Source organism: Phyllostomus hastatus, unplaced genomic scaffold (assembly GCF_019186645.2).
Source record: "Phyllostomus hastatus isolate PE091 unplaced genomic scaffold, TTU_PhHast_1.1 phas_scaffold_182, whole genome shotgun sequence".
Classification (NCBI taxonomy): Eukaryota; Metazoa; Chordata; class Mammalia; order Chiroptera; family Phyllostomidae; genus Phyllostomus; species Phyllostomus hastatus.
Genome location: NW_025334013.1, coordinates 7,656,887 through 7,670,070, shown reverse-complemented (window position 1 = coordinate 7,670,070; position 13,184 = coordinate 7,656,887). Strand labels below are relative to the sequence as shown.

General features: G+C 48.3%; 1 protein-coding gene across 3 annotated transcripts in view; it reads right to left on the bottom strand.

Annotated features, from left to right (window-relative positions):
• The window catches only part of PRDM2 (PR/SET domain 2), a 111,432-nt gene extending 98,912 nt beyond the window's left edge, over positions 1–12,520 (bottom strand). Inside the window, exon 1 of one of the 3 annotated variants that reach the window (XM_045858538.1) lies at positions 12,433–12,520. The gene's annotated coding sequence lies outside the window, so the exon portion shown is untranslated. The remainder of the gene's footprint in view (positions 1–12,432) is intronic. The other 2 variants (XM_045858539.1, XM_045858541.1) reach the window with 2 other exon arrangements.
• Positions 12,521–13,184: the final 664 nt, after the last annotated feature.

Sequence of the window (13,184 nt, the reverse complement as noted above, 5' to 3'; positions counted from 1 at the left end):
AGACTAATCGGTAGTTACAGAACAGTCACGGGGATGGGAAGTAGGGCACAGGGAATGTGGCCAACAGTGTTGTAGTGACTACGCAGAGTGCCAGGTGGGAACCTAAAATGCCAGGGACACTTTATAAAGTACATGCCTGGCTTACCTCTATGCCGCACACCTGAAACTGGATACAAAGTAACACTGAAGAGAGACTGTAAGGGAGTAGGGTGGAGGCAAGCAGGCCTGTTAGGGGGCTGAGCACCCATCTGGGCAAGAGGTGACGGTGGCCTCACCCAGGTTGCAGAAGAGATGTGCGGTGGGACTGCTCCTGCACACACATGAAAAACAGCCACAACTGGACGCCAGATTAGGCGCTGGGCAGGAAAGAGGGGGAGTCGGGGGTCGCGCCGGGGTTTTATCCTCGGCACACAGAAGCACGGAACTGCCGTTTTCTGAGACGCTGCCTCCTTTTCGTGTGCTTTTCATTTGGTTGGTTTTTTTTAAAACACTTTCTCCTTCCCTTCCCTCCCCTTTTGCAGTCGCTAGTTCACAGGCACAACTCAAACGGCAGAGACATCCTGACGTCTGAAACCATGTAACTAAAATATTAAAGGGCAGTCATCCCGCGGAACCTCGGGGGCCAGGCTCCAGGACCTGGCCCCAACCGCCCACGGACACCCACACCCTCGGATGCTCCAGCTCCTGAAATGAAATGGCGCATCTGCATAAAACCTGCGCGCATCCTCCCATGTAATTTAAATCCTTTCTGGATTACTCATACCTAATACGAGGCAAATGCCATGTAAATAGTTGTTCCACTGCACTGTTTAGGGAATAATGACAAGGAAAAAAGTCTGTAAACGTTCATCACGGGCCAGGCTCCCTACTCCGCAGCACACGTCAGCAACGACCTAACTTACTTGCCCTAAATATTCTCAATCCTTGGTTGGGTGAGTCTGCAGACGCAGAATCTGCGAATACAAAGGGGCAACTGTACTTAAAACATTTTATTCTCTTATTTGTCATCTCAATGAACCTCGACTTTTTCTTAATAAAAAAATTTACACTATAATTCAGATTGCTACATGATCAATAATCTCTCTGACTTTCTATACTGTCTGTTCCCTCTTTGTCCAAATACAAATGTACTCATCATTTCTTTCCAGAGAAGAGAAAGACCTTAACTTTTTTTTAAGAATTCACTATGTACCTGCAAGCTTAGCCCCTGTCAATCACTTCTAATCCTGAAGGCTAAAACCAGACCCTCACTTTTTCCCTCCCTCTGGACTCACCACGCTGCCAGGTTGTGGACCTAAAACATCTCACAGGGTCAAAAGCACTGTGACCCCAACACTGACTTCTCTAATGACATTGTTTAAGTTCCATTTTGTGTTCATCAATACTAAAAACAAGGGATGTTGCAACACAAGAACTGATGCTTTGTCTGAGGGCCACTGCATTCTGGGCTGGGCAGCTCTTCCTTCCGGGGACTGTCCCTCCCTCCAGGCCAGTGAGCACGACCCTGGTGCAATCAAAGCCAGGAGTGCCTGCACACGTTTTGTTTCTGACAATCAAAGACAGCTACCCACACCCCAAATCCGTCCCAGCTGAGAACCTCTGCACTGTAGACTCTAACAGCAGTGACCGAAGTAACTTCCTGAACATTCCTCCAGCCCCACACAGCCCCGCACAAATGTCCTGCAGCCCCATGTACCTTCCACACGCAGCGGGGACTTCAACAGCACTGTTCTCACAAACCCACTTAAGTAATACAGATACCTCAAGGTCAAAGTTTTATCAAACGTGAGATCCTATCGGTGTGGAAGCAGAGAGGAACCTTTCCACCCATATCACTGAAACTTAACAATTCTATTGAATTTTTAAAAATGCAAAACAATTAAGCTCCGCTGGTTTTCCAAAGGTAAATACTGAAACTCTTAAAATTCCTAGGACTTCTCTGACCCTGGCTTATGCCTTAGTTTTTTCCTTTTTTTTTTTTTTTCATTTCTATGCCTGACCAAACCTTCTTGAATATTTCTACACATCCCTCTCATTCCACCTTGTTGATGTTTACCAGGTAAAGGACAATAGGCAGATCTACAAATACAGAACATGTAACTATCTATCACCAGCTATTCTTTACTAATATCATATACTCCTAGAAAAAATAGGAGCTTGATCTTAATTTCTGCATATTAAAGGTTTTAATAATATACATGTACTTAATTTTTTAAGATATTCCATATTCTAGGACAAATCGTCCTTACAAAAATTTAACTTAGTAATCACATAAAGATGATTTGATTATACGTGAGAAATATCAATGCAGAAATAATAAAATGACAGTCTTTAATCAAACACTGGTCCCTTCAAGTGTCAGGACAACGTCACCAACTGTGTACGCAGCTGTCACCTGATATGGAGGCCCAGAAGCTAGAACACTGAGATAGGACCAGCCCTGCAGCCCAGCCGTGTCTGAACCACCCACCCTTGTGAGAGGGCAGATTAACAAGAGACAGGCACAAAGGAACAGTAACACACATCACAAGTTGACCTGTCCTGTCTGCCCTCTGTGGATTTGGAGAAACTACAAAACTGTATGAAAGGCAAAGTAAAAGCAATTACATTTCTTTAAGATATAAGTCTGGGAGGGAGGACAGAGAGTTAGGAAAATAATTATTTGATTTGATTTGCATATTCACCTGTAAGTCACTGATACTATTTTATAATTATTCTTTTGGATCAATGTAGATCCTTTGGGGTTATTTGTAAAATAATTAAATTTGCGACATCACTTAGAAGTCGCTAATATTAATTATTTAAAATTACTTTCTGAAGTTACAAAAGAAATCCACATTGAAGTACAAACACAGAAGAAACTTTAAATTTTAAGACTCAGGAAATAACATATAGCTTATGGACAAATAATAAACAAAAATAAGAGAACTAATATGGTTATAGCATGGGCTACACGCAAAAAAGTTTTTTAAAAAACATTTTACGAAAAGAGACTTGGAAAATTGATGGCCCACAACATTTAAACAATGGAATAGTACACTGCTGTAAAAAACAATGAACTCGTATGCTCTGCAACAGCATGGATGGACCTGAAGATTATTATGCTAAATGAAACAAGCCAGTCAGAGAAAGACAAATCCCACATGCTTTACTCATATGTGGAATCTAATGGGCAAAATAAGCCGACAGATAAAACCCGCGGCACAGACACACGGAACAGACGGTCAGACGCTGAAGGGAGGGGGTGGGGAGGACCGGAAGAGATGAGAACACGCACGCGCACAAGCGCCACCCCTGCACGCAGGCAACCACGTGACGAAGACTGGGGAGTGGGCGCGGGGCGGAGTGGGCCACAGGCGGGGCACACAAGGGGCATCTGTAATAGTGTCAATGAAAAAAATCACCTTCAAGAAGTTTTATAAAAAAGAAGTAAAAGCAAGTTACATTGGCCATTTAATAAAGAATGTAGGAAACAATTTCTTCCTTAAAAAAAAAAAAAAAACAAACTATGACCTACATAAGAAAAATGTTCTAAAACTATGTCAAGCAGATCTTTCATGTTAAATCAATACGAAGTAGCAAACACAGAAATGAATGAGCTATTAATGGAGTAGATTCACAGTTTTTAACACTGTAATTTATCCTGACCAAAAGGTTCTTGCAATTAAGAAACTTCTGGAAAAATAATCTGACAGCCTAGAAAAATCTAGGGGGAGAGTCGAGGGGGATCCAAACTATGCCAATTTCTCAAAAAGAAAATTTTTATTAATGTGCAGACATAGCTAATGTACTGTTATAAAAAACTACCACTCACCATTCCTAACAGAAGAATGGAATCACCAAATTACAACCTACAAATTCTAGGTTATCAATATGAAAACATTTAGCACCTATTCACTGAATTAAGCAAAAGCACATAACTCATAAATATTGAATCTGCCCAGGAATTTGCTAAATGAAAAAATCATTTTCCTTTTCTAAAGTAACAAACACAATTTCACCATGATCATCTAGAACATCTAGTTTCATGCTAAAAAAAAAAGATACCCCCAACTTCCCTTTTAAAAGGCCAACTATATTAGCACATTAAGTAAGCTAAAGCGGAAAAAAAAAAAAATCAAGCCTGCTGGGCTCATCAGTGTCAGAATGAAGACGCCATGGGGGTGTGTGGGTATGTGCGGGGGGCATGTGCGGGGGGGCGTGTGTGCAGAGGACAACAAGGACGGAGAACACAGCCAATGTGTGGTGGTTGCTGAATCAGAGGGTGTGAACTCTTACTGCTGGAAACTGGCTGCTCATGTCTCTCACCCTCTAGAATGATCTCTACCCAAGGCAGAAAGGCAATGGGTTCACAGAGTACGTCACACGCGGGAATGGCCCTGCCTCCAAAGCATGTGCGAGACACACAGACCAGCACACTCACCAGTAAGCCAGCGAGCTCTCCCACTGCGATCAACTGCTTTTCCTCCAGAACACCACAGGCATATATCCAGGGGCGCGACCCCCCAAATGCATAGAGCAGTGTCCTGGCGCAAATCTAAATACGGAAGCAGCGTTCAGCACTTTGGTCCAGGTGGGAGAATCTGATACAGACAACACAGTTTCCACGTTAACAGGCAGGAAAAGCTGAGGGTCTGCTGTCCTGAGCGATTTTAAAGGAACAGAGCTCCGACGAGAAAATGACGCTGATGAGAGCTTTTGTTTGCACTAAGTTAAACCACACCACTGTAAAATGTTAAATAAGAAACCTGTGGATGTGCTAGGAAAGTACCATAAATCTAAATTTAGATAATGGCCCTCTCAGGGTATTTTCCTCCCCTAGAACCTACTTTGCAAAAAGGGGGAAAAAAGATTAAAGGGAAATTTTTCAGAAATACTGCTCCAAGCCTCCACTAATAAAGCACTAGCTTAGAACAAACACATAGCAATTGCTATTTGTTTATCATTTACCTGGTTGGTGTCATGGATAGCTCTTAACACACGCTCTCCCTTTTTCTTCTGATTAAAGTCACACAAGCGTGTCATTGTATTGTAGTGAATGTGTGATCTATTACATCGCAAAGTTCAGGTTCTGTTTAGGATTTCTACAACAATTCCCTCCCACTCCACAATGAACACTACCTAGTTTCTCCGCAGAAATTAAAACACATTACTTTCACTAACAGTAGGATACTCTGATGCAAAAAAAGAAAAATAAAAGGTAAATTTTCCTGGATGAAGTAACTCCATCCTATCAAAACACTCCTGAATTAAAAAGTTAATTTCCTTATTTTTAGTACTAATTGCTAAAAAACACAGATGGAAAACACCCACGTGAAAAGGTGGGTGGGTGAAAACACACATGCCCCCCAGCCAGCCGCCGCTCTCTGCTGAGCGCTGTGCCACGGAGCCGAGATCCCCGCAGCTCCCAGCTCTCCTCCGAAAAGCTCGCCTTAACCAGCCGCCGGCTGTGTGCTCTGCAAAGCGGGCCTGGTGTCCCAGAAGTTCCTATAAAACGACACTTTTCTAACATTTTCCCAAGTTAGACGCGTAAAAACTTTGGATATTATAGAAACTAAATTGATTCCTTCCTAACACTGAAATGCCAAACAAAATTTCTAAACCAAGATGCCACACGATACTTCATTTCACAATTCCCAAAATAAAATGTATTCTCAGTTAACACCTTTCCTGTTTTTCCACTGGGGTTGCTGATATGGATGTTACCTTTGTGGTTAAACACTCAAAATTCAGAGATTTTCAGGAACCCTACAAAAACACTTCTGAATTTCTGGAAAAGGAGACAAAAGCTTCAGCAACACCGCACGCTGGCCCTGACACCGGGCACTTATGTCATCACAGAGAGACCCCCTAGATGCTAACACAGTCGCTACGAGTGGCAGCTCGGAGCATCTGGGGGCTTTCCTACACAGAAATGTACACAGAAACTCATGTTCCACAATTGCACGGAACTGATAAGGGGCTTCCTGAATTCGTAAGTGAACGGCCTAAAGCCAAATCGGAAGTTACGCCAGACAGAGTGACGATTCACTCCACTCCGCCGAGGCACACGCATCACAAGATTCTGCAGGTCTTCTCCCAAGCTTATGAAGGTATTTACTATTTCGGGAGGGAGTGACTCTTCCATTTTAAATAAAACCTGAGGTTTGAAATCTATCCTCTAAATATGTCACTGCTTCTGTTCTCAAGAACATTTTAAAATAGCAATGCTGATATATTTCTCTACAGTTTAAGAAGCTCTTGTACGTACATGATTTTATTTTTTTTTTAAAGCCAAGTAGGCTTGCTCAAAATAAATGATCTGCAGTTCTTGTTTCAAGGTAAAGATAAACGCCTCCTCATTTATGATAAAAATGAAAGACTGTCTCTCGGCGCCCTTGGCTGTGGGAAACAAGTGGGCCTCCAGAAGACACACCCAGACAGCAGAGCCGAAGACGGAGGACCCGGCTTCGTGAACGGACAAGGGACAAGGGACGGGCCCCTCCAGCAGGTTCAGCAGGTGCAATGACAGAGCGGATGGGCCCGCCAGAGGCTGGAAGCTCCAGGTCAAATGTAGACTTGACCCTGTGGTTAGGGCTCCCCAGGCCTCGTGTAAGGGGTAATTACCCCACCCATCCTCCCTGCAGACCCACTCCAGAGTCCTGACGGCCTTCAGCGAAGGATGGAAGAGGAGTCCAAGGCAAAGGCCATGGACGCCTGCAGGCCGGAGGCCGGGGAAGCCCTGGTTTTAGGACTGCCCATCAGGAGGGCAGCTGTCGCCACCTGGGGTGGGCAGCCACCTGGGACGGGCAGCACGGGGCCAGGAGCTGTTTCAGACTGCGGGGGTGGAAGGGGGAGGGGGCAAACCAAACCCAGATGGCAATTCAGGAAGATTAAATCGACAGGGAAGAGGGAGGACAGGTGGGAAGAAGGCAGCCACGTCTTCCGGCACGGCAGGAGGTGAAAGAGGACGGTGAAGATGCGTCCACAAGGAGTGCTGGGCCGGCGGAACGACGAACGTCCTCTAAGGGCAGAGCAGCCAGGAGCGGGGTAAGTGGGCGGTGATGCGCTCTGTTTCAGGGACTGTGAGGGGAGCCCGGACATCCCCACGGAAAGCTGCATCCTTCACATGGGGGGAAAGGCCCCCAGCAGTGCCCGCCCTGCCCTCAAGGCTGGGGGCGGAGATTTACAAGGCTTCGGCCACAAGCAGGTACCCAAGGACAGAGGAAATCACCACGGGGAGGAACACCCAGAGAGAAGAGGAGAAGCGAAGAATCTGGCTTGGTGAAAGGTATGGAAGGGCCTAGGGAAAAAAGGTGCCCCTCCACCACGTTCAGCAGGTGTGGGGGCTGGGGGTGGGGGACGCTGGGCGGGGGGCGGGGGGGGTAAGGCCAAAACGTTAGGCCTCAGAGAGAACTCGGAAGGGTTGCTCTAGACCACTGTGCCACGTTACCCCTCAATACTTATTGTAGTAGGAGAAATTCCTAAGGAAAAAAAGGTATGTTTTTGAAAAACCTACAGCACCTCAAACTGCTTGCATTTCCTCATCTATTCATCTCAAAACGTCCCAGTGAAAGACAGAAATGATGTAAGCCCCCACTGCACAAAGAGGAAGAGGCCAGAGGGTGGCTGGCCCGCCCCCGCCCCCCTCCGCAGGAAACAAGGGTCTCGGGCTCCCTCCGCGGCCGCTTCACTCCCTGCCCGGAGGTCGGGCGCAGCGCGCGGGCCGGCAGACCGTGCTGACACAGGGTGTGTCTCCCCACACAGGTGACCAGCCTGCTCCGTGGCCTCTGACAGGTGGTACCAGAGCGTCACCATCAAGAATCTGCACTCACCCCAAGAGCCCTCCTTTTAAAAACTCCTACTTTCGGACGGACTTCCAAAGTAGGGCTTTCGGAACTGTGGCAAAGTCCCTAAAATAAGCCTCACAGAGCACGAGACATTTAGAATGTCACTTTTACACTCCAGATGATGCCTAATTCGTACTGTCTTCAGAAGGTCCTGGGGAATGCACAGGGTTCATACTGACTGACGCTGTTTCGTGTTTGGCGAATCTCAAAAACTCTTTCAATTCCTTTGGCATCATTTAAATTAGTGGAACATGCCACACAACTGCCCCACCAGAGCTCAACAATAGTCTCGGGGGGTCTATTCAGAAGCACCTATGAAATCTGGAGGTTTCACCCACTTCCAGACAGGCGGCCCGCGGTAATCACACCAACAGTCGCACTTAGCTCTACACGTTTCAGGCGAGCTGTGCCAAGAAATAAGTCAGCTCTTTCAAAGCAAAGCCTATCATATGATTTATTGCAGAGCTACAAAGTACTCTTTTCACCAAAATGGCTGGCAGACGTGTAAGCTATTCAGCGAAACCTCCCCCCAGTGCACGTTCTGGAGGACTAATAAATAAATGAAAACACTGTACGGGCACGACATGAACCAAGACTCTACGAATAAATACCACGCGGCACTAAGAAAAACACTGTAAGCATATTTCACTCCAAATGAACCAGATTCACTCTGCACAGTAACTCGCACGCCTCAGGGAGGCGGGAGCGGGGAAGAGAAGGCACTCTCTTTGAGAAAGAATATGGAAATGACACGCGCACTCATTCCAGGGAAATGATGCAGATATTGGGTGCTTCGGAAAGCCACGCCATGAGCAAACAGTCCTACACTGTGTCTCTTTCACTATGTTTTATTTATCACTAAGTTCTAACGAAAGTGAAGAGCACTTATTCCACATTCAAAGTCAATCTACACTATCCACACGCTTAAGGTTTACGAAGATGTGACAAGGACACTTTTTCCACCCAGGGAAAGTTGCGCTGATGATGCAGGTTCGCCGTGAAGCTCAGTAAGCGATCTTTACAACACAAAGCAGTGAGTTCAAGTTACGTAAGCACTTCATAAGAAAACCTTATCTCCTCAGGATAAACGCATCACCTGTGGCACCTGTGAACTGGATGCTTTAAAAAAAGAAGAAAAAGATTTTATTAGAAAAACCAGTTTGGTTCCTACTACCAATCTTCAAGGGGGCGCTCCAATAAGTCTCCCTTTCTGAGCAAAAGACAGCTGCTTCTGTGCTACGCTGTGTACTAGGTCACCAGCCTACATTGTTCACTGTGCATCGACTCTATGCAAATTAATTTAATCTACATAGTGGGGAGGCTGGTCCTACGTCACTGTCTCCAAGTTACCTCCCATTGCTTCATCCCACGCAACAAAGGGACACCAAAAGCAGAGCCGCTGAAAGTGACCATTCAGATCAGTCATAAAACCAAACACAGGAGGAAACTTCACAGGCCACTAGTCCTCTCCCCGTCTTCCAGGTGGACTTCCTGTCCGCCATGCAGTCGATTCTGAGTTTCCCATAAACTGCGTCAGTGATTCCACCATCCAGCTAGATGGGCTTTCCTTCACTGCAGTGGCTGAGAACTGGGGTGATCTTGCCCCTCAGGGGCATCTCTGGCAATGTCTGGAAACGTCAGCAGGTGTCCTGACTCGGGGTGTGTTGCTGGCATCTCGTGAGCAGGGGCCAGGGATGCGGCTAAACATCGTACAATGCCCAGGACAGCACCCACCACGGAACCGCGCAGCCCAAGGTGCTGACAGTGCCGGGGTTAAGAAATGCTGCTTTCATGGGACCTCAGCACTGCTCTTGGTAATGGAGTCCACAGCTTGCGGTCTCTCGGCAAAGATGATTGTTATGGCTCTAACTATAAACTTCTAACTTCAAAAGGAGCCAGAACACCAGCCCAGGCCTCTAACCAAATGCTGGCAGGGGGAACAGCAGGGCAGACGGGCACCAGGCAACCGCACAGCACTGCAGGCACGCCGGCTCCATCAGCAGTGACGCCTGTCAGGCAATGTCCCCGTCATTGGAAACTCCCCGGATCGCCATGTAAGTTTGACAACTTTCCCCAACTGTCCCTTTCCGCTCCCCACTATGGCACTTTCTAGTGACAGCCGAGTTTGGGGGTTTTTTACTTTTCCCCTGAGTAAGTATTAAAAATAGCGTGAAAAGTCAATCAAAGAGACGAAAATAGTAAATAACCCTAAGGTGCTTTCCATCCTGGAAAGTCTATGATTTAACAGGACATAAAAGGTTTGTAAATCAGATCTGGAACTTGAAAAGAGATCGGCAGCTTAAAGAAACAGCCCCACGAATAAATAAAACATCTAACGTCAAAGGATCATCAAAAGAACGTGCGTGCAGATCTATGCGTGTAACTGCACAGACCCAGCTCGGGGAGGAGGGAAGGGGCTGAACCTGACGGGCTGGCAGGGAAAATACATCTTTAGGGACTGAAGAACACAATGTACATTCCACATCTCTTGGGAAGAACACAGAAATTTAAAATTCACCACGGAAAAGCCTTTTTTAAACAAATCTTAATGAAAAGAAAATCTCGGGCGACAGAAACCTTACTAATCAATATAGAATTGATAAATAAATCACGGCTCATTCATATATCACGGAGCCATTCAAATCATACGGAGGAAACCTTGGTGCCATGGATACACATTCACAAGGTCTTAGGGAAGACAGGTCACAAACAATGCAGACAATACGATAGCAACCCTGCGTAAAACAGAAACACACATGAGTGAGTGAGTTTACATAAGAAACGCACGCGCGCGCACGCACGCACGCACGCCGAGGGAGACTGCTCACGGTGGCCATCTCAGGAGCAGGAGCGGGGAAGGAAGGCTGCGCCTGGTTTCTACTCCTCCTCCGCGCCGCTCTCTGTTTTCTGATTGTTCCACAGTGAGAGTCGCTTGCACTGTTTTGCACATGCAAAACTAACACATCATTACAAATTTAAACGGTAATATTTTAGGAGCTGTCTACAAAAAAAAAAAGAAAAACTCGGAAGATGCCAACTTTCCGAATTAAAGAAACCGGCGTGGGAGTCAACAAAAGCGGACCTCTATTGGGCATTATTATTACGTGCCCGGCGCTTTTCTAAACACTTCAAATGCATTCACGTTTCCCACCAAATCAAAAAAGATGTAAGAAAGAGGCTGGAATTCCACACGCTGTGAGCGAATGTTCGTCCCCCCGGGACTTTCCACGTCAGTTGCCACAGCCTGAAATGAGGGGCTCGGCTGTGGTCATCTTTACGGGGCCCCTCGGCGTCTGCAAGGAAGCTTCTAGAGAAAGACACAGCAGCCGCATGCCGTGTCAAAAACAGAACCCTACTAAGAAGAACATGTGGCTGTGTGTCCCACTTGCTCCTCAATATTAATTCCTAACAGGTTAAAAAATGTAAAGGCCTAAATGTTCCCAATACTTGGAAATATAACTGATCAAAATGTTACGATGATGTCGAACTCCTTCGACATCATCGTGGAGTCGTAAAACACTGAGGTTGCTTTCAAAACAATAAGCCTGCAGCCAACAAAAACTTAAAAAGATATATTTTAATCACGTTCTGGGTAGGACCATTTTCGTGTCTGATTTAAGGGATCTGAGGACCTAGTGGGAGTCACCGAAAGGCGTTCCATTTCTAAAATAAAATCAAAACCTCAAACAACACTGAATGAAGATGAGGGGCCAGCATGGGTGTCCTCTGCGGGGAATTCACACAGCTGCGTCGTGAAGGCGGAACGTGGGCTTCCCGCTGAGCTGTGAGGTCGGTCCCGCAGGCCACCCGTGACACAAGGAGGCCAGCCATGGCTCGGCGGTCCCCGCGTGGGCTGGAAGGAACCACGGCGGCTTGGGAATAAACCCTGACCTGTTAGGTCCCCCTTCACGTCTCACTTGCCACCATCAAAAAAATAGGTTCGTGAATATGTTCATCAACAACAACAAAAAAAAATCTACAAATGCACGTTACGTTAAAAATAAGAAACGCCGGTGGGTCTACGACAGGAACATGAAGGGAGATAATTTCCAGGTTAGAGCCGCACAAAAACTATTTGGCAAACACAAAGACGCAAGACGCAAATTAAGGTTGCAAGTGTGAAAGACACGCTCGGTTTGCACACAAAAGAAAAGCAGCAAAACGACTCGAAATTGGAACGGCCCCGGGACCCCGCGTGAGCCTCCTCCCGGGGGCCGAGCCTCCTCCGGGGGGCCGTGCCGCCGCCCGCCCCGCGCCGCCGCCCCGCAGCCCTCCGCGTCCCCCTCGCCGGGCGCGCGGCAAACCAACGGCGACAAAGCGAGCCCGCAACTTCGCCGCCGCTGGCCCCAGGGCGGGCCGGGGTGCTGGGGCGCCGTAGCGGGCGATCCCGGACGCCGGCGGGCCGCTCCTTGTTCTGGAACTCCCGCCGGCCCGGGACGCCCGGACCTCGCAGTGGGCGCGTCCGCCCGCCAGCCGCCCGCCCGGCCCTACGCGCCCGGGTCCCCGGCGTGTCGCCGCCGCCACCGCCTCGCGGGCAGGGACCAGGGTCCCGCCACCGCGCCCGCCGCCGTCCCGGAAGTCGCCCGTCCCTGTAGCCTCTTACCTGCGCCCACCGCCCCCGCGCCTCAGAGCGCCGAGAGCAGCCGCCCCCGTCGCCGCCACCCCTCCGCACGCCCCGGCGCCCGCGGTCGCGGCGCCGCCATCTTGGCCCCGGTCGGAAGTGACGTCGGGCGGCGCCGGCCGCGGCCTCGAGAGCCTGCACCACGCGCGCCGTCGCGGAGCCCCGGGCCGCACGCGCCCCGACGCGCAGCCGGCCCGGTGGCCCCGTCAGGCCGAGCAAGAAGAAAGCCTCGGGTCGCACACCCCTCGACGACTCGTGCTGCAGGGCCGGTCCTCGCGGGACTCCGTGGAGCCCACGGCGGCGCCTCTGGAAGAAAACCCCAGCGGCCAGGCGGTCGGACCGCACCGGAGGATTGGGATTCTGCGCGATTGAAAGCCAAGAATCCACAGCCTTTCATAAAAAGCGAGGAGGGAAAAATGGGTTCATCACTAAGTACCATCAACCCCATTCTTCGCTCATCTCCAGAGGACCCGTCTGGTTTAACCAAAAAGAACCAAAACTCCAAGAGGGCAGGTGCATCTGTATTTATTGCCCGCTTGCCCTGGTGCCTCGCACCATTCTAGGTGTTGTGGCTCTGGCACAGCACGTGACACCTCCTATGTAAATAAGCCCCTTTGGAACTAATTTACATACAAGGACACAAATAGAAGGCCTGGGTGCAGAATGCGGGCATGGATGTGAGTTGAGTTGAATTGGAGGTGTCTACTAGGCATCCAAGAGGAGATGGCTAGCAG